The 27,717-nt window shown below is 38.1% G+C and overlaps 1 long non-coding RNA gene across 2 annotated transcripts in view; it reads left to right on the top strand.

Annotated features, from left to right (window-relative positions):
- The window catches only part of LOC135294627 (uncharacterized), a 50,683-nt gene extending 23,240 nt beyond the window's left edge, over window positions 1-27,443 (top strand). The window contains exons 3-4 of one of the 2 annotated variants that reach the window (XR_010356701.1): window positions 20,705-21,123; window positions 24,599-27,443. This is a non-coding gene — a long non-coding RNA (uncharacterized LOC135294627). Of the gene's footprint in view, window positions 1-20,704; window positions 22,647-24,598 lie in introns of both variants that reach the window. The other variant, XR_010356700.1, reaches the window with a different exon arrangement.
- Window positions 27,444-27,717: the final 274 nt, after the last annotated feature.

Genomic DNA, 27,717 nt, shown 5'->3' with positions numbered 1-27,717 from the left:
GCACTGAAAGGTCAGCCTGTGAGTTAAAAATCATTTAGGTTCATGTAGGAGGGACACTTTATGCTCCATACCTGAATAATAATGTTGGTTTATAATGAAACTACAAAATCTGTTCCCAGTATAGGTGCAGGGTGGGGGAAAAAAAGAGGAAAAGATCAGCAAAGACACTTTGCAGAAGTGTTGTAGCAGGAAATTTTGGTTCCTAGAGTATGCCTCTATACTCTCAGTATCTATCCCTCTTATAGGATCTGAGGGTTCAAGTACTGTTACACAAAATGCTGCACAGTAATGTTACAGAAAATGATAGAGACAAGTAAAATATCAGCTCTAAAAAAGAATAATTTTTTAAGAACACAATAGACCATATCCTGATGATGCTATGTTTTAAATCTCTCTGAGAGTGGGATTGTCTAGCCTAATTATTTATTTAGATAATGAAGGCATCGTTTTACATGTGCACATGGTCAGGAACTGCCAAATTACAAGCTTGTTGTCACTCCCCATAGAACAGGGGTTATTGTCCTTATTTCCTGTCTAACACTACATGTTTGTCAAACTACCAAACTGATTCTCTTGACCCCAGATTGCTGCTTTAGGTTTGAGTTACAGCAAACTTTTAAAATCAGGTTAAGACCTGGAATGCTCATGACGGGATACATTTTTCTGGGTGTATGTGGTTCACCACACCTACATGCAGTCACCTAGGAGTTGTGTCTAGTCCAAGCTCATCCTTATCACTTTCTCTCTGCTGAGCAGAGAGAAAGAAACTCCCTAAGGTAATAGTGTGTAAGGTGGGCTGGATAAACTACCTTCAGGAGCTACTCATGGTTGTGTGCTGACTGCAGAAGGACTCCAGGTGCTGTAAAAGGACTCTAGATGCCTTGCTACAGCCAGATACAGCTCTGAAATGGCTGAAGTTAGGCATGATAAATGCCATCATCTGCATAAATTTCTGCATGGTAGTTGAAATTCATTACTGCTGCTCACTAGGAGGAGGTTCACCTCACATTTTGCAGTTCTGCTTTGTGATAATTAGCCCTTTGGACCCCACTCCTGCTATCCGAAAGAGAAACAGACAAAACCCTCAAAAGTGCCTGGGTAGCAGCACGAATAAAGAGGTATTCAGAATGTAAAGAGCTCTGCACAAGTACTCCTTGCAGTATTTACTCAGCTCTGCTGCTGCCTATGTGTACATAAATTGACTAAATGAATCAGTAAACTTTTCTGTATTATGTTTTTAACATCCCTCACACCTGAAAGGTTGGGCTATCTCTGAGGAGTAAAACCAGCTAAAATTCCATGCTTGTTTTTGGATTTTAACACAGACAAGATTGCCAGCAAATGTGTGGGGTGGTGATGTAGACACTTGGACTGAAACACATATTTCATTTTTCTGCTGTATGCTCATTAGATAGTAATAACTTTCCATCAATGTTGCACTATGCTACACCCAACTCTGTGACATGCACCAGAAAGTCTTCACATCTGTCTTCCAGTCCACAGTCACACATCATAGAAAAAATTGATAATTGATAATTGATAGAAAAAAATCTGAGCATGGAAGGGATCTTAAGAGAAAAAAACTGAAAAACTGCATGTTCTTGTTTGCATAAATGTGCTTATTTGCAAAAGTGTGCTTTAATGTATTTGTGTTGCTATTGCTTAAATCAAATTGCTAATATTTGTTAAGCCAGGCTTCTGTATTTTGACACAAATGGATGAAAAATGCAAACCACATTAAAAATGAGACACAGACAACTTTAATTTTCATGTTCAGGTCTAACAGAAGAAATGTGCTTTGTCACTTACAAAATACACCGTAGTTCAGTTTAGATCAGTGGAGAAAACATTGTTTTACAGAAGAGTGGAGGAAGACGGCCACGGTCCAAAAAGCATGATTTTTTTTAATTGGGCATTAATTTATTTATTATAATGAATAATATAACATATAATAATTCATTTATTTTAATTTATTAAAACATTTTAGTTTTCTGAACCTTGATGATCCCAGGTCTACTTTTCATGTCACCTCATTCTTTCCTCTTTTTTTTCAGTGTAAAAACCTCAAAGGTTTTAAATAAGTTGGCTCAGATACTCTATATTCAAACAGTTGGGTAGAGAAAAATGAGCTGAAGTGCTCTGTAAGCTATGCTCTTCTTGGAGCAGCTGATTTAATACCTGCAGCTGCTGCTAACAAAGAGTAAACCGGTCTCCTTTGTAATTCCATTTTATTGTATGTCAAACTGCAACTGCAAATATTTTTTTATAAGTAATCAAGTGCAATCTGATATGCCTGAGCAGCAGCACTTTATTGACATTTTATCAGCCAGAGTTCCTTTGAAGGAATACCGGTGATCAAGGAAATTTGCCAGTTCAAAATGGCTATAATTGTTCACTTATTTAATCATGTACTAAAACAATGCATGTGATTGTGTTGCCAGTGATATATCATTAACAAAATATTTTTTGCTGTACAGTTCTTCCTATTTTATTGATGGTTGTTTTCTGTCTTAGAGATAGGAAATCTTACTTGCATGGATCAACAAATTAAAAAACACAAGTTGCCTATTTGCTTTAGTAAATAGTAAACATAGTAAATCTACATGACAGATACATCTTCCTTGCTTTTATGTGTTTCTGTTGACAGCCTGTTCCAGCCTCAGTCTCTCAGTCATTGTATTATATTACAGGTAGGTCGTCACGGGCTTTTGCAAAAGGTTCTAAACAGCAATGGACATTATGTTTTCACTTTCCCCTGTGATTTGACACTCATACTGTAGGGTTCCTATTGTGAACATGACAAGGGTAAAAGTTTGTTGCTTCTCTAAAACTTGGAACTATTGAGATATTTGAAAGAAAAACCCAACCACACCAAATGCATTCAGAATCCTCGTAAGCATGGTTCAGGTAACCTCACCTCCAGCACAGCTATCTAGGCTTCTTCTCTGCAATTGCATAGAACCAGAATCATTATGGTTATGAAATACCATTAAGATTGCTAAGTTGTACCCTTGTCTCAACCCTACCACCACGGTCACCATAAACCATGTACTCAAGTGCTATAGCAACACATTTTTTTAATACCACCAGCAGTAAGGTCTTTACAACTTCTTCGGGCAGATTGTTTCAATGCTTTTCAACCCTTTCCATTAAAAATTTTTCTTAACCTTTAATCTAAACTTTTTCTGGCTCAGCTTGGGGCCATTTCCTCTGGTGCTATCACTTGTTACCTGGGAGAACAGACCAACCCCCACCTGTCTACAACCTCCTTTCAGGAAGATGTAGAGAGTGATAAGGTCTCCCCTGAGCCTCCTTTTCCCCAGGCTAAGCACTCCCAGCTCCCTCAGCCTCTCTTCATAGTACTTGTGCTCTAGACCCTTCACCATCCCCATTGCCCTTCTCTGAACTCACTGCTCAATGTAGTCAGGGGCCCCGCTGTAGTCAGGGGCCAAAAGTGAACCCCATATTTGAGGTATGGCCTTGGCAGTGCTGAGGCAGTGCCTTGGCACTGACTGTGCTACAGGGGCACAGTCACCTCCCTGGTCCTGCTGGCCACACTCTACAAGCCAGGATGACAGTGGCCTTCTTGGCCTCCCAGGCACCTTGGCCACCTGGCCACACACATTTCAAGTCACATTCCCCAATGCTTCAGAGAAAGGAGAAAAAACCCATCACCATATAAATGAAGTATGTGTTTTTCATTACTCCTGTCACTGCAAAGTGACAATAATAACTGAGGGATTTACAGAAAGAAAATAGTTTTCTTTGTCCAGAGCAGCCTGGAATAGGTGTTTGTATATGCTGGAGATTACAGAGAAGTGAGTTAAGTGGACACTGAATTACCAAAAGTGGGAGATTTAAATAGCATAGCTCATTAATTCTGCAGTCTTTACTTTGTTACAATTAACTTAGTTTTGTCTCACCGGCTGTTAACAAGCCTGTGTGGAGAATATGCAAGCTGGTGTGGGGAAGACCTCTAGGAGGGCTGTATTTTGAGGAAGGTTTAAGTGTGAAGAGTTACTCAAGACTTTTATAAAAGTACCTCATGACTTTATGGAAGGTACCTCATGACTTTATAGAAGGACGTGTAAAGACAAAGATGACAAAGAGGGCTTAAAGCATAGTTTACAGACAGATCTGGAACAAATTCTGACTTAAGGGAAGGGGAAAAACTAGCAAGGGAAGTTAAAAAATTCAAAACTGGTGAAAGCACTAGTGTAAGATTGTCCCAGAAAGTGTGAATCCCTGTTGCTGAAGGAAAAAACAGGTTAGACAACTTCTGGTGCTGATGAGACAAGTCTTTCGGATGCTGCTTTGAAGAATGATTCTTTTTATGATTTTTAAATAAATAACTGCTCAGTGATAAAGAGGCTTGGATATAGGACTGGTTTTCTTCTGGATCTATTTCAACCATGTCTTTGTAATGGGAGAAGTCAGTTAAAGTTTTTGTTGTACTTAATGTAAAATATTTCTTATTGTAGAGCTAACAAGTTTTGATTTTAAGAACTCATATAAATAAACAAGATAATTTTTGAGCTTTACAAAAGCACATAGTTCAAGAGGTTACCCACTCTTACGCAAAAACTTGTACTTTTCCCCAGCTTTTGCTCATATCCCCTTTTGAGTATGCTATGATCTCCCTTCATATTGCTTTGGAAGACACATGAGTTAGAAAGTGGGCAAAATAATATTTTTGCTTCTCTCTAATATTGCTTCATTTTGGCCTATCTAGAGAATAACATTCACATCATGAATGTCTAGAATGCTGTTCAGTGTTGGGAAAATGGGAAGAATTGAATCACTGTTCCAATTCATTCTGAAACTCCATTCTGTGTGTTTAATTGTTCATGTTCATGACTGTCCAAAATCTGTGTGTGATTTCAATCCACTGCTTCTGAGTGGTGCTCATTGCTGAATTTTGAAGCCTGTACAAAGAAAACAGAGTAGGTTGTCAATTCTTATTATGATTCATGTCATTCTAGCTGATTAATTCAGTGAAACATGGCATAATCACACTAGGCTAGACATATGTCAGCAAAATAACATTTGGGAAAAACACAGGACAGCCCCAGCTTTACCCTGTTTTGGGGGGTTTGTTTTTGAAGAGGGCTGGGTGAGCTTTCATACCTTCATTACTTTCCTGGCCAATTTTCTCCAAAATAGGAAGAAAATTACCTTCAAAACTCTCTCAAGACTGATAATTTTAGTGAAAAATATTTGTTTCTTACATAAAGCAAATTTTCTTTCAGCTGTCTTTACCTTTTTCTCAAAGCAGGTATAGGGCACTCCTTTTCCTAAGGCTAATTTTGAACAGGGATAAATCAAAGAGACTTCAGGAGCCTGCCAGACACTTTTTCAACATTTGTCTTTCCTTCCCTTCCACAGCTCACACAAGGAGGATGTCAAAGGTGACAGCTATTGGAATTTTACAATTAAATGCTTGTAACATAGGACCACTTCTTTCATTTCCAAGGTAGAAGATGACTATTTTGTTCCAAGTTGCAGGGTTGGAGAAGAATACTGCTGATATCCTAGTTGAGGTCCTAGTTAAAGATCCAAAAAGTCCAGTCCAGGACCCACAGACATTCATTTTTTCAGTAGAAAATGATGTAGCAATTGCAGGTTATTTGCTGGTTTACTCTGTATGAAGAGCTGTAATAACCATGTTTGTTCTCCTTTTCCTAGCTCCTTCTCTACTTTTAAATTTAGTTTTAAAATGTGACCTTTAAAAAAAAATCACACACAAAAAAAAAAAACCCTGTTGTTCCTACTGCTTAGTGCTTTGCTATGTAAGAACTTTAAAACATTTGACTGTCATTTGTCCTGTGTACAGCACAAACAGTAGACAAACTGTGGCTTGCAGCCATTAACATATTCAGGGAACTTTGGGTATGAGGCACTGCAGTGGTCAACAACTCAATGTCCTTATGGAAATCAGCAACAAGTAGTGTCCCTCAGGGCTCTGTGTGGGGATCAGCACTGTCTAATGTCTTCAGTGACACAGGCAAAGAAAATGAGTGCACCCTGAGCAAGTTTGCAGATGGCACAAAGCTGTGTGGTGCACTTGATGGATGCCATCCAGAAGGACCTGGACAAGCTGGAGGAGTGGGCCCATGTGAACCACAGGCCCAGTGTAAGGTCCTGCACCTAGGTCAGGAAAACCCCAGTGTCAATACAGGCTGTGGGCTGAAGGAACTGAGAGCAGCGGTGCAGAGAAGGACACAGGGGTGCTGATGGATGAGAGGCTGGAAATGAGCCATAAAATTGTACTCATAGCCCAGAAAGCCAAACGTGTCCTGTGCTGCATCCAAAGACACCTGACCAAGAGGGTGAGGGAGGGCATTCTGCCCCTCTGCTCTGCACTCCACCTGGAGTGCTGCATGCAGCTCTGGGGTCCCCAGCACAGAAAAGGTGTGGACCTGTTGGAATGGGTCCGAACAAGGCCACCAAGTTCATTAGAGGGTTGGAGCACCTTTACTATGAGGAAAGGCTGAGAGGGTTCAGGTGGTTCAGTCTGGAGAAGAGACAGCCCCAGTGATACTTTGTTGTGTCCTTTCAGCTCTTAAAGGGGGTTTATAAGAAGGATGGGAACAAACCTTTTAGCGGGACCTGTTGCAATAGGACAAGGGCTAATTGTTTTAAACTAAAAGTGAGTCAGTTTAGGTTAGATATAATAATTTACATTTTTTTCACAATTAGTATGTTGAAACATGGGAACAGGTTGCCCAGAGGGGTGGTGAATGCCCCATCCCTGGGAAAATTCAAGGTCAGGTTGGATGGGTCTCTTAGCAACCTGATCTAGTCAAAGATGTCCCTGCTGATTGCAGTGGGGATGAGATGACCTTTAAATGTACTTTCCAACCCGAACTATTCTATGATTGACTCTCTGATGCTCTGAATGAATCCCACTTAGCTTTTAGGTATTATACTAAAGCTGTGCTTTATTTCTTCTGGAGTTTTGTTTAAGCAGGTACATGCTCCTTATTTGAGCAAATAACATTTTTCTGTTCATTTTTATGATTGCTTCTTTGCAGATAACTTTCTGGAGGCAGATCCAATCACAAAAAACAATTTACGAGGTCCTTATAATTACTAAAAATTTAAGTTACTGATAGAAAACTGATGAGATCAGAAATTTTCTTCTTTTTCCTGTGATCTCTTCTTTGTGTCCCTAGGATATTGAGATATTTTTGTGAGCCCCTGGATTGTCATACTTCTGCTTACATCTCAGAAGTATAATTCTGAGATTGAATTGTTACTTTTTTCAAATATAATATTATTTAAGAAAAAAGAGGTGACACCTGGATAACATTTTCAGAAGCATATCAGTCATTTTGGATTCTGAAAGGAAGTATGTCAAAGGCTCAAGAGACATACGGGATACAATTCTCATTAACACTTAGTGGACAGATATTTAACTTTTTTCCTTCAAAAATATTGCATTTGTTTCACTTTCAGTAGGGCAAGGGACAAAGGAAAAAGTGAACTGGGATGTTGTATTTGCATTTTCACCTACACAGTGTTCCCTGTTCATGGATTCAAGTATTTCTGTTTAGACTTCTTAAGGGACCCGAGGTGAACTTGTAGTTTAGCTACTCATAAACTAGAAGTTTCCAACTAAACTCCTCAGTGACCTCTGTTTTCAAAATTTAGTCTCCGACTTAAGAAATTATTTGCACTAAATTTAATTTCAGAGTTAAACAGTTTTTAATCCTAAAAAGATAAATTCTAGTTCACTTCTACATTTTGGCCAGTTTCAGAAGCATTTATGTTTTGACAATTAATTTCAGGGAGACCTTGTAGACTCCAGGCTTGGTCAAATTTTGACATGCGCCGTATTGGTTTTGCATGGCCTGGTTTATGGCAGTGGGGAGACACAGAGGTGGCTTCTGAGAGAATCTGCCATAAGCTTCCACCATGTCCAGCAGAGCCAGCCCCCGATGGCTCCAAAGATGCTTGTGCTGCTGGCCAAGGCTGGGACAATTAGAAATGGTGGTAATATAGAACATTCTTATATATTTAGGAACATTCTTAAATATGTTATGACAAAGGTGTTACCAGCATTTCTTACTCCACTACCAAAACCAGGCCATGCAAAATCAATACATATTCTAAGAATACAATTTGGCTTTGTGAAAGAAAAAGTTAACAGAGCTTAAACTCTGCTCTGTTAACTTCTAACAGCTTTTAAAGCTTAGCAGTTGAACATCATAGATTAAAAAATAAAATTCACAGATTTCAAATACAGGTATTGACTTTCAATATACAATTTCCAAACCTTACAACATCTGAAAAGCAATTCTTGTACTTCCTGCTGAGGTGCTTGGTATTGTGGCAGTGGCTCTTTCTCACAATCAATGCAACAGGAAAAACAGCAAACTTGCTTTCAGTGCATGGCCGTAAAAGTAATAAAGGAAACAAGGGATTGGTTTCTGACAGGATTTTTAAAAATAAATAGAGCAGGAAGGATAATCTTCATTTAAACTAAAATGGAATCAGGCTGCTGACACTAAAAATAGAAAAGATCCAATGGAAATTTTTTGAGTTTGAAAGAATGCTGGCAAGTGAGGGAGATTTTGGAAGACTGCATCCTCAAGATAGGAAGTTATAAACACCTGTGTCCTTAAATAAAAGAACAGAAGTTGATACAATTAATGAAGAAAGCAGCAAAGAACAGCTTCAAGCAAAGTATTATTTAAACAGAGGATGTAAAAACAGACATGCAGGCCAACAAGAAAATTATAAGGATTTTTAAACATATGCTACAAGTCTAACAATGGCTGAATGAGCTGAAATACCAAATGAGAAATTAAGATATTAAAAAAGCAGGTAGAAGGCAGAAACTGGTGAAAGCCACAAGAATGAAATATTAAGTGTATAACGTCAGGTCATTCCCACCAGTTGTCCAGCTCAGAGAGTAACAATGACTGTGACACGGGAGAGAGACATAAGGGAGGCAAGGGAGCCAACAAAAAGCATGGTAATATCTGCAGAGTTTATTTTTTTTTTTAACCCTAGACCAACTAATTAACAATTTATAAGAGAAAAGGCAACTCTTGATGTAGTTCTAAGCAGTACAAACAGGACCAATGAAGGACCTATAGGACAGGAGGGATTTTTTAATTCAAAATCCTTTGTGCAGCAAGACTGAAAGTTTCACAGAATAACTTGGGTTGGAAGGGACCTGAAAGATATGCTACCCTCTTCAACAGCATTTCATTAAATTGAGGGCACATCTAAAAATAAAAACAAAAACTGTAATCTAAAAGGGTATAATGTTTGCATGTGGCATGAAGATTGTTTACTGCCATCATATTATAATCTCAAGATGATTGAATAATACCAATCCAAAGAGACTTTTGAACAGTCGCACAAAGAGCCTGACCAACCCTACCCCACAAAATCATCATATTTAAACAGTAGATGAGAATATTAGAAATTTAAAGAGGGCAGTTGATCTTGCAAAAAGTGAAAGTTGTGTTCAGGTAAGGAAAACCTTAGAGTAAGATTGGGCAAATAGAGCCATAATAAAACAGATCAGATACTAGTTTGAGGAATAGCTAGTTGAGCAGAAAAAAAAACTAAGACTACCAACTTTTTCAAATATATCTGATGCAGAAAGCCTGTCAGACCCTGAAAAATAGGTGATCAGAGTTTAAAATAAACACTTGAGAAAGATCTAGCCATGGCAAAGTTGCTAAATGAGTTATTGTATTGATATTCATCACAAAGAGCCTTAGGGAGAATCCACACAGCCTTTCTTCAGAAGGGAAGAATTTGAGGCACTGTATCAAATTCATGTGTCAGCAGAAGTTTCAAACAAATCCATCCAATAAACAGGAACAAATCACCAGAACCAGATGTTGCTGAACTATGAGATGTACTATATTGCTATGTCATCACTTAAGTTCCCCCAACAACAAGCTAAATTAAAGGAATGAAAGCTGGCCAATATGTTTCAATTTTTAAACTGGTTTTAGCAAAATTTGAACAAATGTTTCTTCAGCACCTGAAAAATGGCAGGAAAAGACTGAGTTAAAATATCTATTAGAATCTATCAGAAGAGACTTTGACAAACCTTTTGCAGAAAAATCACACCTCTTCTGTCCATGGAAGATTTTTGCCAGACTCTATTTTAGAAAAGATCTGATGGTTTATACAGCTTCAGGGAACTTCCAAATAGTCTTTGGCAGTGCTCCTCAACAGAAATTGTTTTAAATGCCATTGGAAGGAGGTAATTCCATTAATTAAAAAGGTAATTAGCAACTAGGGGACAAAGGTATAAGTAAATAGTTAGTCTTCACTACCTGCAGTCTCTACAGAGCTCTAATACAAGGAGGAAAAAAGAATGTTCTTGGGATATTACTTGATAAAGTAGCTGTGCACTAAAAAGGACACTGAAAAGAGAAATCTTGGACTCATTTTGGTTAGTTCTCCAAAGATATTGGTTCCATGCCTAAGGTGCCTCAAAAAAACTAACAAACCCATAAAAACATCTTGGGAAATAAAGGAAGAATAAAGTGGGAAAACAACATTATGCTACTATGTTATCATCCTGTTCCAAAGAAAGTGAATATTGTTTACTGTTCTGGGAAGTCTTCTCTAAATATTTATGCATAACTAGAAGAGGTACAGGGATACAATATTGATAATCAGAGTATGGAAATACTTCTATACATGTAGACATTGCTTGGGTTGGGACTTTTAGACCTGGTGAAAAACAATTTATGCAGGGTGGAGTAGAAATTCAGAGGGTAGTGAAAGGAGAGGATGTATAGGAATAGTAACTTTCTCATTTACACCTATCCTAAGAATAAAGAATCACCAGATAAAATTCTCAGACAGCAGATTTAAACAAACGAGGAATATAAAGCATGTAATTACATCTTACAGCTCATTGTCCAAGGATGCCTAAAGTACCAAAAGTCTACATGGTTTCAAAATTCTCCCACAGAGAATCTGTGATGAAAACACATCATATAGCTCAGGAATTTCAAATCCACAGATTTACAAAAGCAACACTCCCATTATTTTCCACAGTCCACACCTTTGGCTATGCGTTTTGTGAGACTGTTGATTAACCCAATGTCCTTATGTATTTCTGAGGGATCTCCACACACCAGGATGTATACTGAGGTACATATTCTTTATTGCCTTCCATCCTTCAGATGACACATTCTCACTAGAGGCATTCAATGTAGCTTATAAATCCACAAGTGGGCTTATGTATTATCTTGGTGGAAAACAGAATAAGGTCTCCAAGGTTACTGGCTGCATTTTCAAAAAGGAAATTGATGCTACCATTGTAAGTTTATCTTACAAATTGTTTGGAGCAATAGTTGCTTTCTTTTCCTTTTGACTTCTTCCATGTAGGGGGAAAGAAGGCACCAAAACAATTCTTCAAGGTTCAGAGGAGAGATGTCTCTGCTCTTTCTCCTCCCAGGTAGCTGTGCACTTATGAGTGGAGACCTCCAGGCCTTAGAGCTGTCTGTCTTCCTGCACCATGGCCATACTGCTCAGTAACTTCAGAGCTTGCCACACAAGCAGAAATATGTACAGACGAATCTAAAATCAGACACTCATGAGTATTAGGTTTTATAAACCTAACATGAGCTTTTCTTCTTTTAACCAACTTTAATCTGCCTCCATGGGAGTATATTTTTCTGTTTTATGTTTGGCCCCCTTTAGCTGGCTGAACTCCCCCTAATTAAGCCAACTCATTGGAGGGCCAGCATCTTACAGCTTCTAAGACATCCATGATCAGAAAGTCATGAGTCTTTTCTACTTGCTCTGACCTTAAAATGAGTGGATAAGGATTAAAAACAAGCAAATTACTCCCCTAAGAGAGAAGGGAGAAAATCCAGCTTCTGGCAGGCACAGAGCAGCAGCAGAGCAGCAGTGTGCTCCCCCTGCCTTTGCCCTGGGCCCCTGAGTGCACGCTCAGGGTGGTCCCCAGGGAGCTGATATGGACACCACAGCCCAGCTGAACAGGCTCACTAGTGTGCCCACAGCACTGCCTGCACATGCACAGCACCAGCGCTGTGATGCTACAGGAAAAACCATTGCCTTACATGATGGAGATTGTTATCACTGTGTCAAGACACAGCAGAGAGAAACCATTCAAATAATGTAATTAAAGCATCCAGCAATATAGACTTGATATTTTTGATTCAAAGATATCTTCTTTGATTTTCTTATTTAAATTCAGGAAATTATGTTAAATCTACGATACAAATTCTACTAGACTTTGCCATTACTATTATCTGGGAATATCCATATTTGAGTATAAATCCAACCTTAATTTTTTCTGCTGAATAGCCATTGGGTACTGTTGTTTTCCAATTCTTCCAGAGAAGACATACACAGGAAAAAACTAATCTTATGTAGATGCACCTGCTTCAATGAATGATGACTTTGTTCCATTATTTTATCTCCACACTTATCTTTATTGCAGCAATGAAATAATTCTGGCAGAACAATGTAAATTCTTGAATTGACTAAATATTTACACTACATAAAACCACTGAGAATTTTACCTGCCGATTATCCCAATCACATACTTCAATACTTGTTTAAATACAACAGGAAAAGATGGAATATAGCTTTTACTTCAAATAGACATCCAGTGTTTTAAACTGTTTCAAAACTATATTTCTTCTCCAGAAACAACATGCTTTTGTGCCAACTCCTAAATAACCATAAATTTATTTTTATATAAACCATAATGAATACTTGGCCAAGATGCTGCTGGCTTCTACCTTTGAGCAGAAATGGAAAAACTGCACACTGAGCAAAATGGAAAAAGACATCACAGCAAGTCAAATGTTGCATTTTGCATTTAATGTGAAGGAAGCCTTGTTTTCATGGTGTTGCAGTTTACAGTGTTTTTAATCTTAAAGTGGCCGATCAATTTAAGGTAAGTGGCAGGCATTTGGCCTAGTTCCCAGGCTCTGCTTTCCTCCCAGAAAAGAAAGGATTCAGTCAGACACACAGACAAGGGGCATCATCGGTGGCTCTCACATTCCAAGCATTTTAGCACAGATTAAGTTGGAATGGTTTTACTGTTTACTGAAATCTCCTAGGTGTTGCATTTTATCCCCCTCTGGCTGTGGTTATCCAGGTTGAGCTTCCCAGGTCAGGACCTCCATAATCAAAATGGCTTGTAGAGCCTTGAAGGGAAATACAAAGTACAGGTCAAGACTCCTTATTAAAATGCAATTTCAGCAGCTTATTGCAAAATGTTAAGTCCCCAGACAACAGGTAATTTAGCAGTGAACTTTTTTCCTAAAGCTTGCAGCAAGGCAAGAGCTGTTTTACATGCATTCCAGAGGAAAAAGCGAAGATAATCTTCTTAAGAAGGACAAAACCTCAGCACTTTGTGTGTCTGGAAATAACCAGCAGATAATTAAGTGTTATTTTTAGACTTTTTCCCCTTTTAGGTGCAATAAAGTGCAGATTTCAGTGTCTAATAACAAACTCAAATTTGGCTTTATTATGTAACTGTGAAAATATGTTTGGTTGTTTTTAGAGCTCCTATCCATGAACAATAACTTTAAATAAATATAAGTTTTAATATAGTCACCCCTTTTGCAGATACTCAGGCACAGATTTTTTTGAGATATTAGGATGATAAATTATCTCAGGCTTCCTAGAATTGCATATGCACAAAGAACAGACACTGTGTGGAGAGTTCTCGCTATCCACACTCCTAGGAAGTATCAGATGTTTGACTGTTTGCAGTACTGGGGTATGAATGTGAGGCTGCTTTCTTGTTGATAGCTTTAGAAAAAAAAAAAATCCTCAGCTATTAATCTATTTTTCTTTTTCCAGTTAGCTATGCCTTTAAAATAAATTGATCACCAGATTGAAATGGACAGTATTTCTGCCCAAAAGTGAACCAGTAGTTTTGCAAATTTAAGCAGAATAGGAACAGGAAAAATGTAGGAGCTACACTTCTTTTTCACATGTGGAGACATTTCTCAGATATACTCCAGCCAATTTACAAACATTTTCCCTTGAAAATGTCAGTCTTTCCAGAGTTTGGGTTTTAATCACCCTTAATAACACAATTGAAGATATTCTGTTCCTTGAACCACTTATTGAAGACTGATGTAGATGCAGACCTGAGCATGCATATGCATGTCAGTGATATAACTGGAGTGAACTGACCCTGCCGGTGCCTCTGGAATCCCAGGTACACAGCAACGCTCTGGGAGGTATCAACACATTGCAGCCAGGTGCCAATGCCTTTCTGGAAAGCATCATTATATGGTCAAAGCTTCCATCATTTATGCTTTCTTTCCCCAGGTTCAGTCTTTAAAAAGCAAGGAGTAACTTCAATGGGAAAAGTTGTTTGTTTAATCAAGCAAGTTAAATTATGAGGGAATATACTCAGTCTTTAGGTAGGAGATAAAATATAATGGTGCAGTGAGAGTTTGTGAAAGCTCAGATAGCCATGGAGAGCAGGGCAGTGCCCAGGACAGTGAGGAGCCGTGTACAGTCCACACACACCGAGAGGCAGGGAAGGAGTTAACTGCAGCCCCAAGGAGGGGCAGGAAGCTGACCAGCTGTGTGCAGTTGCAGCTGCTGCTATAAAAAGGCTTTGCCTTAGAGGACAGGGAGTCACAGTTGAAGGGAAGGAAATTCTTCTGGTGAACTTAAAGTTCTGAAGGGAAGGAAGTGGGTTCCCGATGACTGGCTACCTGAAATTTGGAAGAGCTTGCTAGTGTCTGATGGATAGATTCAGTTTATCCACTTGGTCAACAGCTCTTGCTTGCTGTTAGTGCTATCTAACCAATATGTGTCTTAAGCCTTCTTCAGTGTTCCCATTAGGCAAAAAAAAATGTTGCAAATTGTAAAATGCTGTAGCTCATACTGATTGTCCACTACTGTGCAGAAGCTCCATGCTGACCTTTCTCCAAGGAGAGATTATTATGGGACTGTTTCCAAGAGGTCTTTGAAATAGGACTAGCTCTGGGTAGGTCAGGAGGGGATGTAAAATGCTAACTGAGTAAGTTTGTAGCAACACTCTCCCAGAACAAGGCTACCCTGATAGAGGGTTCAGCTGTAAAGGGAAGGAAGCATCTTCCTGACAGTCCTTGAGGAAGTGACTTAACCCTCAAGGGAAAGAGAGCAAAGGAAAAAGACTGCTTTATGTAGCCCAATAAATACTTTCATGCATACAGGGATGTTAAAAAAACAGTTTTGGACTTGATATTGATTTATTCCACATGTTGCTGTCCTCTTCCTCCTCACAGTATTCATATGAATTCTTCTGTGAGGGATAACCTTACCCGAACATGTCCTCCAAATACAAATTGATTTTTTTTTAAAACAAAATAAAATATATTAACATGTTATCAGAATCTCTAGGTGAGATTTTTCCATCCTTGTTTGTAAGGTGGAGGAATATATGGAGGTCAAGCAAGAAGAGCAACCACAGGTAAATAAAAAAGTTTTGAACCCTGATGCTGCAGCTCAGTTCATCTGCTGAAACACTGCAGGTATAGCATGTGGCACACAAGCCCCTTAGCCATTCTTGGACAGCAGCTTTCTTCTGCTGGCTCTACAGGCTGGCTGGCTCTTACTTTCCCTTTGCCTAGTCTATGGGAAACAGAGAGGGTTTTATTAACCAAGGTTGCACTGCTTGGGAATGGTTTGTAGCCTGCCAAACTAATCACAGCAAAGTGTCACAAGATTAGATTTGTCCTGGCTGACTAATTCAGACTCTTGTGAGACAGCAGGAAAAAAGTAGCAGAAAAGGACAAAGAAGATCTAAATAGGAATTAGGGCTGGTTGTGCTGCAGGGTGCAAAAGAAATACTGAATCCAATTCCCATTTGTATTAGAGATTCTCTGATACCTGTAGAGGAGAATATAATGGCATGGAGCACAAATGAAATGCTGAAGTTTGCCTCCCAGATTGCTAGGATTTTAAGTGGTTGTGTTAGAGACAGCTTTCCCAGAGAGAGCTAAAGAAGTCTGAGCTCCTTTCTCTTTCACCACATATGGTTGTTCAGCAGGTATTGTATCCCTGGTGTCACACACAATGGCCATGGCTGACCCTGCCTTAGCAAGGCACAGTGCAATGGTAAAAGTGACTCCAGCTGGTAGCGTGCAGGACAGCCCTGATTCCATGGGCACCATGAACCACTCGTGGCTTTGTGGCCATTACTCAGCAGCTGACTGGCAGTTTTGCTTTCTTCCTCCTCTAGCCCAAATCATCAGATCGTTCAGAGCCATTCAAAATAGGTTTTTGAAGAAGGCTTCTCTGTTTGCTCAGGGTTTGTCTACAAAGAGCTCTGCTATGTCTAAATGACTCTGTGATGACCCATGTGTAGTACATGCATGTAACTAAAATGCCATGGAGAAGAAGACATGGATAATCAGTGAAACTGCTGTACATCCCACATGAATACTCTTTATAAAGAGTATGAATACTCTTTATACTCTTTATCATCCCCATGAATACCATATATAAAGTATGAATTATCGGATTTTCTTAATTTTATTTAGTTCAATCATTAATTCTGGGCATAAAAAGAATAGGTTTAACTCTTCTAGTTAAACCTATTCCTGTTCAAATTGCAAGAATATGAGGAAAAATTATGTTGTCATTAATTCAGATCCTATTTTCATGCAAATGAATATTCAGCTGTGGACATCCTTGGGAACCTAATATTCCTATATCCCCATGTTATGGAATGCATAGTTACACTTAATAAATGAGGCAGGAGGGGAGGTGTAAACTTTCTTTAAATGGTTTATTTATGTTGATGTGGTTTATTATTTATCCACCCAAGCAAGCTATGCTGAGACATCAGGCTGTCTTGCAGACTTCATCTGAAGTTATAGTCTCGGTGAATGAGATCAACAAAGTAAACATTAGGTCTGACATATGTTTTAATGGTTTGGTTGACTGAATAGCAGCCAAAAGACCTGAAATTAATTCCTACTTAGGTAATTTATTGTTATTTATTTCTCACAAGAACATTATCATGATCAAAGAGGTGACTCAGCATTTGGATTATACAGTCCAGACACTCATTCGAAGAAAGTCAAAAAATGGGATTGCTGATTGCTTATAACTGAGCTAATCTCCCAAGATGTTGGCAGTATTCTTTGGAGTTCAGCCAAAATTTTCAACTGGAAAATCCTATGAAAAATCCCTTTCTTCTGTGAGGTTCATAGGAGCAATGCTCTGAGGATTGCATCATTAAATCAGAAGATCACATATCTTTACCCAGCTCCTTTATTATTTCAAATTAGTATGTGGCAACTCCCCCAAAGGTAAAATAGAATATAGTATATTGTGTTTGAAATCCATTACCCATGCACTTGTTCATCCATGCACCTATACCAAATATTTTAGTAATTGCACTCACTCTCACAAAGTCTCTGTAATTAGTCACAAATAATTATACCCGTATTTACACCTACCTTTTAGAGGATAGGTTCCTCTTATAGGCAGATTTCCATTGTTTTAAGGATGGTATACCCTGACGTTCTTATGCTCCAGGTGATGATGTACATTTTCATAGGAATTTATAAATTGTACTAATGAGATTGCTTTTAGAAATATATACTAATTTTCTGAATATATAGTGGTCAATTAAAACAAAAAAAAAAAGGTTTCCTATTAGAGAAAGTTTTCAATCAATAGCTGGAAATGCTTGAAATGCTCAGATGACTGAAAATAAATCAAACAGACCAGGATATTTGATAATTAATTTCCTCCCCAAAAAGCCATGAGAGGAACTGTGGAATTCAGACGTTAGTTCTCTCTTACTGTAACTATACCACACATTGCATCAACTTTTCCAGACAAAATTTAGAAACCAAATTTTAAAATTTTAATTAAATATTTAGTTTTAAGATAAGCCAAAATTAGCTTAGCTAATGCATTCAATGGAGAATTTCCAAGCAAACCTTTAATCTATTACAAACATGACATCAAATTTATATAGATTATTCATAAAACCCTTCGTAGATCCCACCTCTGGTTGTAGGTCCTGGGATTTTTTAATTTTTATTTATTTGCATTTCTTTTTGTTTGGTTGGTTTTTTTTCTTACAGACGAGTTTTAACATTTTCCAGTCTTCTAGTTTAATGCAAAATCAGAGCAGGAGAGAAAGGGAAAGATAGAAAGGGAAAAAAACCACTGTGACTTCCATTTGATAGATTATCTAATAAGACAAACCCCAGTTTTTCAATAATTTTATTTAATTGATCCAGGTAAACCTGTATGTAGTTTAACTGACATAAGCTTGAAAATTCACAAAGGATTAAGTCACTACAGAGTACCATAAAATGACCTTGCTAATTTTTTTTCTCATACCATTTAAATAATATTTCCTTGCTGTTTGTGTAGCATGGAATGTTATCTTTATGTTCACAGTTCTTGGAAGAAGGCAGATAGCTTCTCATTTGTTCACACATTTATCTAAAAAAAATTGCAGATGCAGCTGAAGGTACCTGGTCCTTCCTTCACTTCCTTCCCTTTCTTCCGCTCTTTCCTCTCTTTTCCCATTGTCTTTTTTCTGGGTTATTTTTCCTCCCTTCCTTCTCTTTGGCCCTCCTCTAATGATAGCACAATTCAGAAAACATTGGCATTTTCCAAGTTTTTTTACGAATCACATGATTTGTAAAAAAAATTTAAAATAATTTATTCATAATTTATCCTGTCTTAACATATTACAGATTTGTACCATGCACTCAATAGCTTGCTGTTAAAAAAATGCATAATAAATGAAAATTTCAAAATTCTCATGTTTTTCCTGTAAATGACATTTTATTGTTTTTTGAAAAAGAATAATCTGTTCTGCAGTGTTGGGATTTATCTGGCAGGTTAATGTTGGTCAGACAGTCTTTAAAGGAAATGGAGGAAAAAACCTAGCCAAGAAATGATGGATAATATAGAGATGAACAAAATTCTCACAAATGCAGGTTGAAAGCTTTTGGTTCAGCCTCTTAGATTAAAGATCCCATTACCCTGCCCATGAGTTCATGGCTTAATCTTGTTCAACACAAACAGTTGATTCTCAGTCTCTTGGTGTATCTGTTAAAAAAAATTTTAAAAAATGTTTAGGTGAAAATTGCAATATAGTTGAACACATGGTATTGCATTCAGCACAGGCTGAGTGATACTCACTGTGATGCAGATAGTAAGAGTAAAATGATGTGGCTTGTACTAAGAGATCAAACAAAATCCCTGTGCTCCTTCAGTCGCTAAAGCCTGTAATTAAAGCATGTTAAAGCCCAGCTTTGCACTGTGAAAACAGAGAAGAGTCAGAACACAGGATGGTGGTCTCTATCAAAACCTGGCTAAAAATCAAATTATTGAGACCCTGTTTCAACTACATGCCAGAGGATTAATGGTCAAGACATCTAGTTAGCTCTAATTCAAAAGATACAGCATGTCTCCTTTAGCTTTGTCCCAACAGTGAACAAAAAAGCAGAGAAGCCACCACTGAAATATCTGTCTTTCAGCACCATAGCTGGCAGCCTCATGCTTCAGTTTTATCCTACCCTAACTGAAGACTGAGAGCATGTCAATGGGTTTAAATTAGCCAAACTAAGAAGTCAGGTAAAATATTTTATATTAATATCAGAGCAGAAAATTCTAGAATAGTACTATAACAAAGGAATATAGACTAATAGTCTTCTGCCTTTTATCCTGGAAGATAGTCTGGGCAATCCAAAAAATCAGCTGATATAACTCACTGGAGTGGGTAAGGATGGGAAACTTGAAGAAATTAGGCTGTAAAAAAGTTGAGATTTAAACAGTATGAACAATATATGCTTCAGGGTACAAATCATATCCAGAATCTTTAAAACTGCTGCAGTGCTGTTATTGGACGTTAAAAAAAATGATCAAAGAAGGGATTTGGAACAACATGTCTACATGGCCTCATCAGAACCTGACGGAAACTACAAAGTGCAAGTAAACGTTGTATACCTGGAAGGATCTGGGAAGGTTATAAATCTGTAGATAAAAAACAATGTGGGAGATGTAATTTCTGTGGTTTTCAAGAAGTTTTGATAATAAATTAATAAGGAAGTCAAATAATCATGGATCATTGGGCAAACGGCTTGTTTGGATTAAAGTTTTTTTTAAATAATAAAATCAAAGCAACAATGAACAGATGCACTTTGGGGTAGTAAAAAATAATAGTTAGATTTCCCAGTTGCTGCTATGGGCATGGTGTTATTAGAAACACTTAGAGCTCTTGTCTTGAAAGAGGAAGTTTTATTTTGAAAAGGTATTGTATTCAAAGTTGAATGCCAACTGGAAGAATAGGAGATGTAATTGCTTATTAAAAGCGTAGTGGCTTTCAAAAGGTTCTGATAACACGTGAAGAAGGAAATAAAACAACCATCATTTTCACAGCTGTTTTCTTCATTAGAACAAGATAAAAATGAACAAATATTGTAGGGAGCAGCAATTCCTGCTGCACGTTCTCTAGGAATTCTTGTACCATGGCTAAAGGTGTTTGAATACTGGAGAATACAACCATTTTTTGATAAACATATGAGAAATAATACTTTAAAAACATTTTTTTCTGATTATAGATTTAGATTCTTTTCAAAGGAAGATACAGAATTGCAATAAAATGCATTTTTATTTCTTGTCAGCAACTAATGTTAGCAATGGTCATTTGCCTGTATAGTGGTATTAAATGCAATTCTGTCTTACCTCGTTACAGGTGGCAGCAAAACTTACCCATTGTTCAAGATACAGGACAAAAAATCAGAAATTATATGCTCAGTTCTGCTCAGATGTCCCTTGTGTATAAACTTACCTTCACAGTCTTCTACTAGAGAGTGAAATGATGGATAACACAGAGGATAAATAGTCTCAGGTACACACAGAGCTTGTAAAGGTGGATAGTATTTTAATTCTAAAGAAAATTAAAAGTTTAAAGTTACCTGACTGAAATATTGTGAATTCTCAAGAAAACCACAGGAATTCACAGCCCATCCATCTGCTGTCCCCTGCTGCGCAACAGAAGACAAAAAAAAAAAAAAAAGAAATGCAAAAGCAGTGCTTTTCCAAGAAATGAAAGGAAATATTTCCTTCAGCAGCATGCAGTCAGACTGAAACTGAAATTCAGTACTGCAAGAGGTAGTTGAAGAATGCATTTGGATCTTACAAAATGATTGTTCATTAGTTGTTTGCTCATTAATATTCTAGCTTTACAAGTCAACCCTGGGATAAAAGTGCACAAACTTCCCACCTCAGGGTATAGGTACTTAAGATTCAAACTCCCTACCTACACAGTTTTTGAAAAGTATAGCATCATTTTGGTTGGAAAAGCCATCTAAGGATCATGGAGTCCAGCTGTTATCTAGCGCCACCATGTTTACCAATAAACTGTGTCCATAAAAGCCACATCCACACATGTAGAACACTTCCAGAGATAGTGATTCCACCCCTTTCCCTGGCAGCCTGCTCCAATGCCTAACTACCCATTCAGCAAAAAAAATATTTCTTGGTTTCTAACCTCACCTCTTCCAGCACAACTTGGGCCCATTTCCTGGCATCTTGTCGCTTGCTACCTCAGAGAAGAGGCCAACCCTCACCTGGCTACAATGTCCTTTCAGGCAGCTGTAGAGGGTGATAAGCTTTCTCTCAGCCTCCTTTTCTCCAGGCTAAACTCCAGCTCCCTCAGCCATTCCTCACAGGACTTGTGATCCAGACCCTGGAGGTATCTCCATCACAGCAGTGTTCTCTAGGATGTAACCACAATTTTAAGAGAGAGAGGAAATTTATATTCTCAATTTAAACAACAAAGTGCAGTAAAACATAGTCCTAACATGTTTTGGCTGACAGAAGTTCTGCCCCTTACTCAAACCACAGCAGCGTTTATCTGTAGAAGCACCTATGCCAGTACTCAATACTTGAATTGGGTGGAAGCCAGCAGCAAAATCTCAAGACAGCATTGGCTGCCCAAAGGAATGAGAATCCTTTTCAGGTTCTGCAGTCCCAAGTTAATGAGCCATCTGCATGAAAATACAATAAGAAGTCATTCATCCCAGTGAGAGCAGATCCAGAATGAATGGATGCCCATAAAAGTGATGGCAGGAGCACAAGGAGAAGAATCTGTTTAGTGAGTCCTAGCTGAGTATTTGTTCCAGGTGCTGACAGCAGGGCTAAGAGTTTGGACAAATGTACATTCAGCATTAGCAGATCTCAGGAAACTTTGCTACTGAGCCAAAACTGAGCTGTGCCATCTGAAAGAGGGACAAGATTAGGATTTTGATTTCATAATTTGACTGATCCACATAGTTCCCAAAAAAGCATTTTCTTGACTCCAAGACTACTTTGCCACCAAATTTCTAAGCCTATTTGAAAACCACAGAGATATGTGAACTTTTCAAAGGAAATTAATGATATTTTAATGTAGTTGAAAGCATTAGGCATCCTAGAAATAAGGGGAACTCATACTGCCCCTGTGTTTTAGTTCAACTGTTAGAAAACAACATCCTTAAACAGTATACTTCCTCTTTGTAGGCATTGTACATATATTTTTTTCAAAGCTCCTGAAATCCAGAAATAAGCGATCTATTATTGCAGCCCTGTTCCATATTGAGAAAGACATATTCATGTATGTCTGCATACAGCAGTGGAAACCACAGGTTCAAGAGGTGGGTAAAAGGATAGATATATTGTTTAAAGCTCAGGGATGAAACTCATTTAAGCCAAGAACACTTTGCTCTCAGGTCATTAATAGCAAGCAAATCAGGCAACGCAGAGGGAATCTGCAGTGAAAAGGATCCCTTTCAGTCTATATTTCATGGTTCTCTTTAAGGAGGGGTCCCCTCTTTTCTTTTATTTTGAAATCAATGTCTTTCATAGCAGTCATTGTGCTCCCTGTCCCCCCCACTGAAATGACAGGATGGGTTTCAGTTTATCCCAGTGGGAGCCCAGCAGCCTGGAAGCCAAGTGGTGGGATATCTTTGTAACTGCTTGGCAATTCTGATCAAGACAAAAGTTCTCCAGCAGGTTAGAAAGATGGATTCAACAACTACAGGACCAAACCCAACCAACAAACATTGACCAAATTAATTTCTTAGTATAAGCTATTTATTGTGCAATAGCATGATAAATCCAAGAATTCATCGGATACCTGAGGTCGGGCAGTTCTGGCTTGAAAGAATTCTGACCTCATTTTCAGAGGCACCCACAGCTCCTTCTGACTATTGTGGGTTAGCACGCTACACTACCCAGCACTCCCCAAGAACTAGCTAGTGATTAACTGTAAATTTTCCCACAGCATTAGGGGCCTTTTAAAATGCTTTCTAAGGCACTTTTTTGAATCCTTTAATATTTATCAAATCTGTAAAGAACTTCTTCGGAAAAAAACCCAGCAGAACATGCAAGCTTCGTTGTTTAGCTTCTCTGTTGGTTGAAAAAAGTAAACAGAAACCCAAAATGGTATGTCATTAGTAAAGTCTCTACCTCTGTACACATTTAAAGCCCTTGAGAGGTGAGGAAGAAGGTCCCACACCCAAAACTTCATTTTTCCTCAAGCGGTGACCTGTTTTCTAATTTTTATTACCAGAGGGGAAAAAAAGGCATGCCTTAAGCCAAATATGCACCCGTGTTCTGCTGCAGCTTTGTGTCATTCCCTCTTTGACGTGGCCAGGTCTTTCATTGTGCTTATGTTTTTCAACGATTTCTGAATGCACAGGATTAACATCTTTTAGGCTTCAAGATAGTTTTTTATGGTCTACTGAAGCTACTGTGGGAAAAGGACACCTGTTAATGACAAATGAGTCACAAAAGCTGTAGAAGGGTATTGGTTTAAATATTTACTGAATCTAGTGCATAACATTTATCACCTCTTAACATATTGAATGTTGTACATTTACTAGTAACTGAATAATTTTTAAATTTCATTTCCCATCACACCTTACAAATGTTAACCTTTACTTGGGATATCAATTTAGTTCTATTCTTGAGCAAGAATGTAATTTCTTCCACTTCCCCAGTATTTCCTCTTAATTTCTTTGTGCACTAAAGTAGTTATTCAGTTAACAGAAACAAGTATGATTCCAGCAACTGTACTCATTAGAAAGCTACTAGTCCAGAGCCAGAAGAGGGAGCCTAGAGAGCAAAATATTTTTCTCTGTTGGCCACTACCTTGTAGGCTAGGTTGTTGGGGTTTAAGCGTGGGTTTTTTGTTTTGTTTTGTTTTGTTTTGTTTTGTTTTGTTTTGTTTTGTTTTCCCTATATTAGTTTGGTTGATTTTTTAAAAATAATTGTTCCATAACAGAGCTGCACATAGGAATGGGGATAATAACTTCCTTGTCAAGTTTCACTGTTAAACAAATTACCACCAAAGAGTAGAATACATTGACCTTTGATCATTATATTTGGAGAGGACATAAAGATGCCATAGTGCAAAGCTGAGCCTTTTACTGTGGATCTCAACCACTCCACTTATCATAGTTCCACCTTCTTTTGTGTATGTTGGCAGGGAATAAAAAGTGTCTCTATTAATAATATTAATTTTTGCCAGTCTCAAATCTGAATCTCTATTATATTGTGTGTTTTTTCTCTTTATTGTCCTTTTCCTTATTTTGTTCACTTACAGAAATGAGGAAGGGTCCTCCCTGGTACCATGTGTGCTCAGCTGTCCCTGTCCTGTTATATATCAGTTCTAGAGATCCCTCTTGTAACAAGCACAGTTCTCCTGCAGTCCTCAACCACAGAGAGGAATTCCCTTGGCTCGTCTGGATTCCATCAGACACACACAAAGCCCTGAAGCTGTATTTGTGCATTTGTGTCCAGAGCTACAGACTAGGTATTATTTTGTGTGGTGGGAGACAATGTTCCCTCTTCAGAAACAAGCATCTACAGACTAGATGTGAAGTTCACTAAAATCAGTTTTCCCTGTATCTTGAGACCATTAGGTCATCAATATCAATTAAACATGGAAAATAAGAGGTAAAGAAGCAGCTGATGATTCACAGAAGTGAGATGTACTTTTGGAAGACCTGTCAGGAAAAAAAACCAAAGTCTTTATTTTCATCCATTTCTTTACATGAACAAATGCTGCAGGTTGCCTAGAGAGATCATGGAGTTTCCACTCTTGGAGATATTCAGAAGCCATCTGGACACTCCAGGGCAAGTCACCCTACTTGATCAGGGGGGCTGGAGCAGATGACTTCCAAAGATACCTTCCAATTGGACCATTCTGTAACTCTGTGAATAACAGGCATAATTTTAATTTAATTGAAACTAAAAGGTAATGATTGTTTTTCCTCAGTTTATGCTGGTTTATGGTTTTTTACCTTATTGAAAATACGTTCAACTTTCTCTTGATTATTTCTTGCATTTTTGCTCCCCTGCTTCTTAGTTTTCTTAGATATCAGATCTCAGAATGCCACAAGCATGATTCTGTGATGACATTCTTGACCCAACTAAAATTGTGGAACATCTAGAAATCCTTATTTTTTCTATACTGCTGCAGCATTTCAGGACCAAAAGGGCTGAAAAGGAGTCTGGCCCAATTATACAGCAAAACTCCCCTGGAAACTGCTTCTTTCCCAAGCTGATCACAGGATGTGTTAACAGCTTCAACAGTAATTCAGATGCTCAAGGAAACTGACCTCAAGGTTAAATAAAAGAGCTTTGCATTTCCTAAGTTGTGTGTTTTAAATTACTACAATACTTTGCTATATCAACAAATTTTGCAAGACTGCCTCTCATCACCAACTGTTACCCTGTAAGTTTCACTGAAAAATCCTGATTGAAGGACTTTGTTTGTGGAACTGCGACACTGAAAAAAGCCTTGAATTATGGACCCTCTGGTTTAAAGACTTAATTTAGATAAAGCCTGTTGCAATGAAAAATACCAACAAAAAAAGCAAATAATTCACCCAATCATTGTAATTCAGACTTTTTACAGAAATGGATACAAATCAGAACAGGTTCCCTTCTTACGTTAAACAGAGCCAACTTTTGGGTTGTACTCATTCCAACTCTTATTGCAGTCAGTGGTTCTACCCAAAATATAGTCACTACAGATTTTTCCCACAGAGTGATGATATTCAGCTACCTTTTATGGCACACTTTGAGGCATGGTATTCTTGCTTGTTTTCTAACATTAACCTCCAACTCATCAATAAAATGAACAAACACAAAAAGAATGGAGAATCCTGGCAGCCATTTCTAAAGGTATTTTGTGCAACTGGGAGCTAAAAGAAAACCTTTGATAAGAAACAAAACATGCTGATTTAAAAGAATGTTTGATACAATAGTATAGTTCCTGTAATTCATAATCTCTATTTCCTTGAGTCTAATGTATTTCTTTACCTTTTATAATTGTCATTCTTCCTTGTGAAAGAAGATACACCTTATATCATTATTTCCTTTTAATTACAATCAGAAGCAGCCCAGAATCGAGAGATTTCTGCAAGAGTAAGAGAACAGAACACTATGGAAAGCTTTGGACATGGGATCCAGAGGCTCCCCCAAATAACCTAATTGCAGACCTTCAAAAAAGTTTGGTTTTTAGGGTTATTATCACGCATGCATCATTTTTTCAAGCTGAGTATTGCCAGCACTGAAGGTTTTTCAGACTGAAGCCATTAGAAACATCTTGTTTGTACCAAGATAATAGTAAGTCTCCTTATTTGTCTTTTAAATTTTTCAGTGGTTTCAATTCCCTCAAATCTCCTAATCACAGTCTTAGTTCTGATGACTCTGGTATTAGTAACATAGGGTTCACAACCTGAGGATGTGGTTCCAAAACTAAGCTGCTTAGGTTGATTTCCTGGGTTAAATCCTACAGTTTATCCACCCCCAAAAAGGTGAACTTGTTGCTTTTAACTACCACCACCCACTCCAATTGGGAGGGCACAGAGCATTTTGTGATGTCTTTTGGTTAGGCACAATTCCCTTAAGGAAAGGCACATTCCCCTACACCAAGGAGGGCATGCATCTCACCTCCCTTTAGCGATCATAAAGATAGGTGCTGGGTTTAGAACGACATGGATACTTACAGAATGAGTCATCCGGCCTTAAAACCAGAGGATTAAAAGCAGTAGTGTGACTAATTCTCAGGAAGTGCCTAGCCTTGAGTAACTATGGAGGGAAAACAGCTTGTTCTTTTGGAGTGGCTGTCTAAACTTCAGACAGCTTGAATTTGGGAAAATGGACCTCTCCATAGTGTCTTTGTACTGTGGGTGTCTTTCAGCACAGCAACATAAGCAGACAGCTCCTATCAGACAATAATCTGCAACTACAGGAAACATTTTGGAGGTGCCTCTGCCTGATGAAAATGGTGTTTGTTAGCATCATAGGGTCTGACCAGCTCTTGAGTGTACAGCAAGCACATTTGCAGAACCATGGCAAATTCCAAATACAGCTTGTGTATCTGCTGTGCTGGAACACATCTTAGAGATATATTCTTGCTCCTTTATGCGTCAAAATGCTTGTTTAATATATGTTAATATATCCTAAATATATTTATATTTTCAAAACACAAATGGGGAAACTAAGGTTTAGGGAAGACAAGTTCACGTTTTTCTGCATTTCAGTTATTTTTATGCCTTTCCAAAGCCTATTGTAATTAATTAGGACTATCATGTATTTCCAAGGCAACAAGAAAGGTCCAGCCTCTGACTCAGTGGACTTCAACAGAGCTAGTGGGAACCTGGCTGTCCAGATCCATTTTTTCCCATACGTTTACCAATGTATTCAGCTTTT

Source organism: Passer domesticus, chromosome 1 (assembly GCF_036417665.1).
Source record: "Passer domesticus isolate bPasDom1 chromosome 1, bPasDom1.hap1, whole genome shotgun sequence".
NCBI classification, from domain to species: domain Eukaryota; kingdom Metazoa; phylum Chordata; class Aves; order Passeriformes; family Passeridae; genus Passer; species Passer domesticus.
The sequence above is the reverse complement of the archived record's forward strand: the minus strand, read 5'-3'. Positions and strand labels throughout refer to the sequence as shown.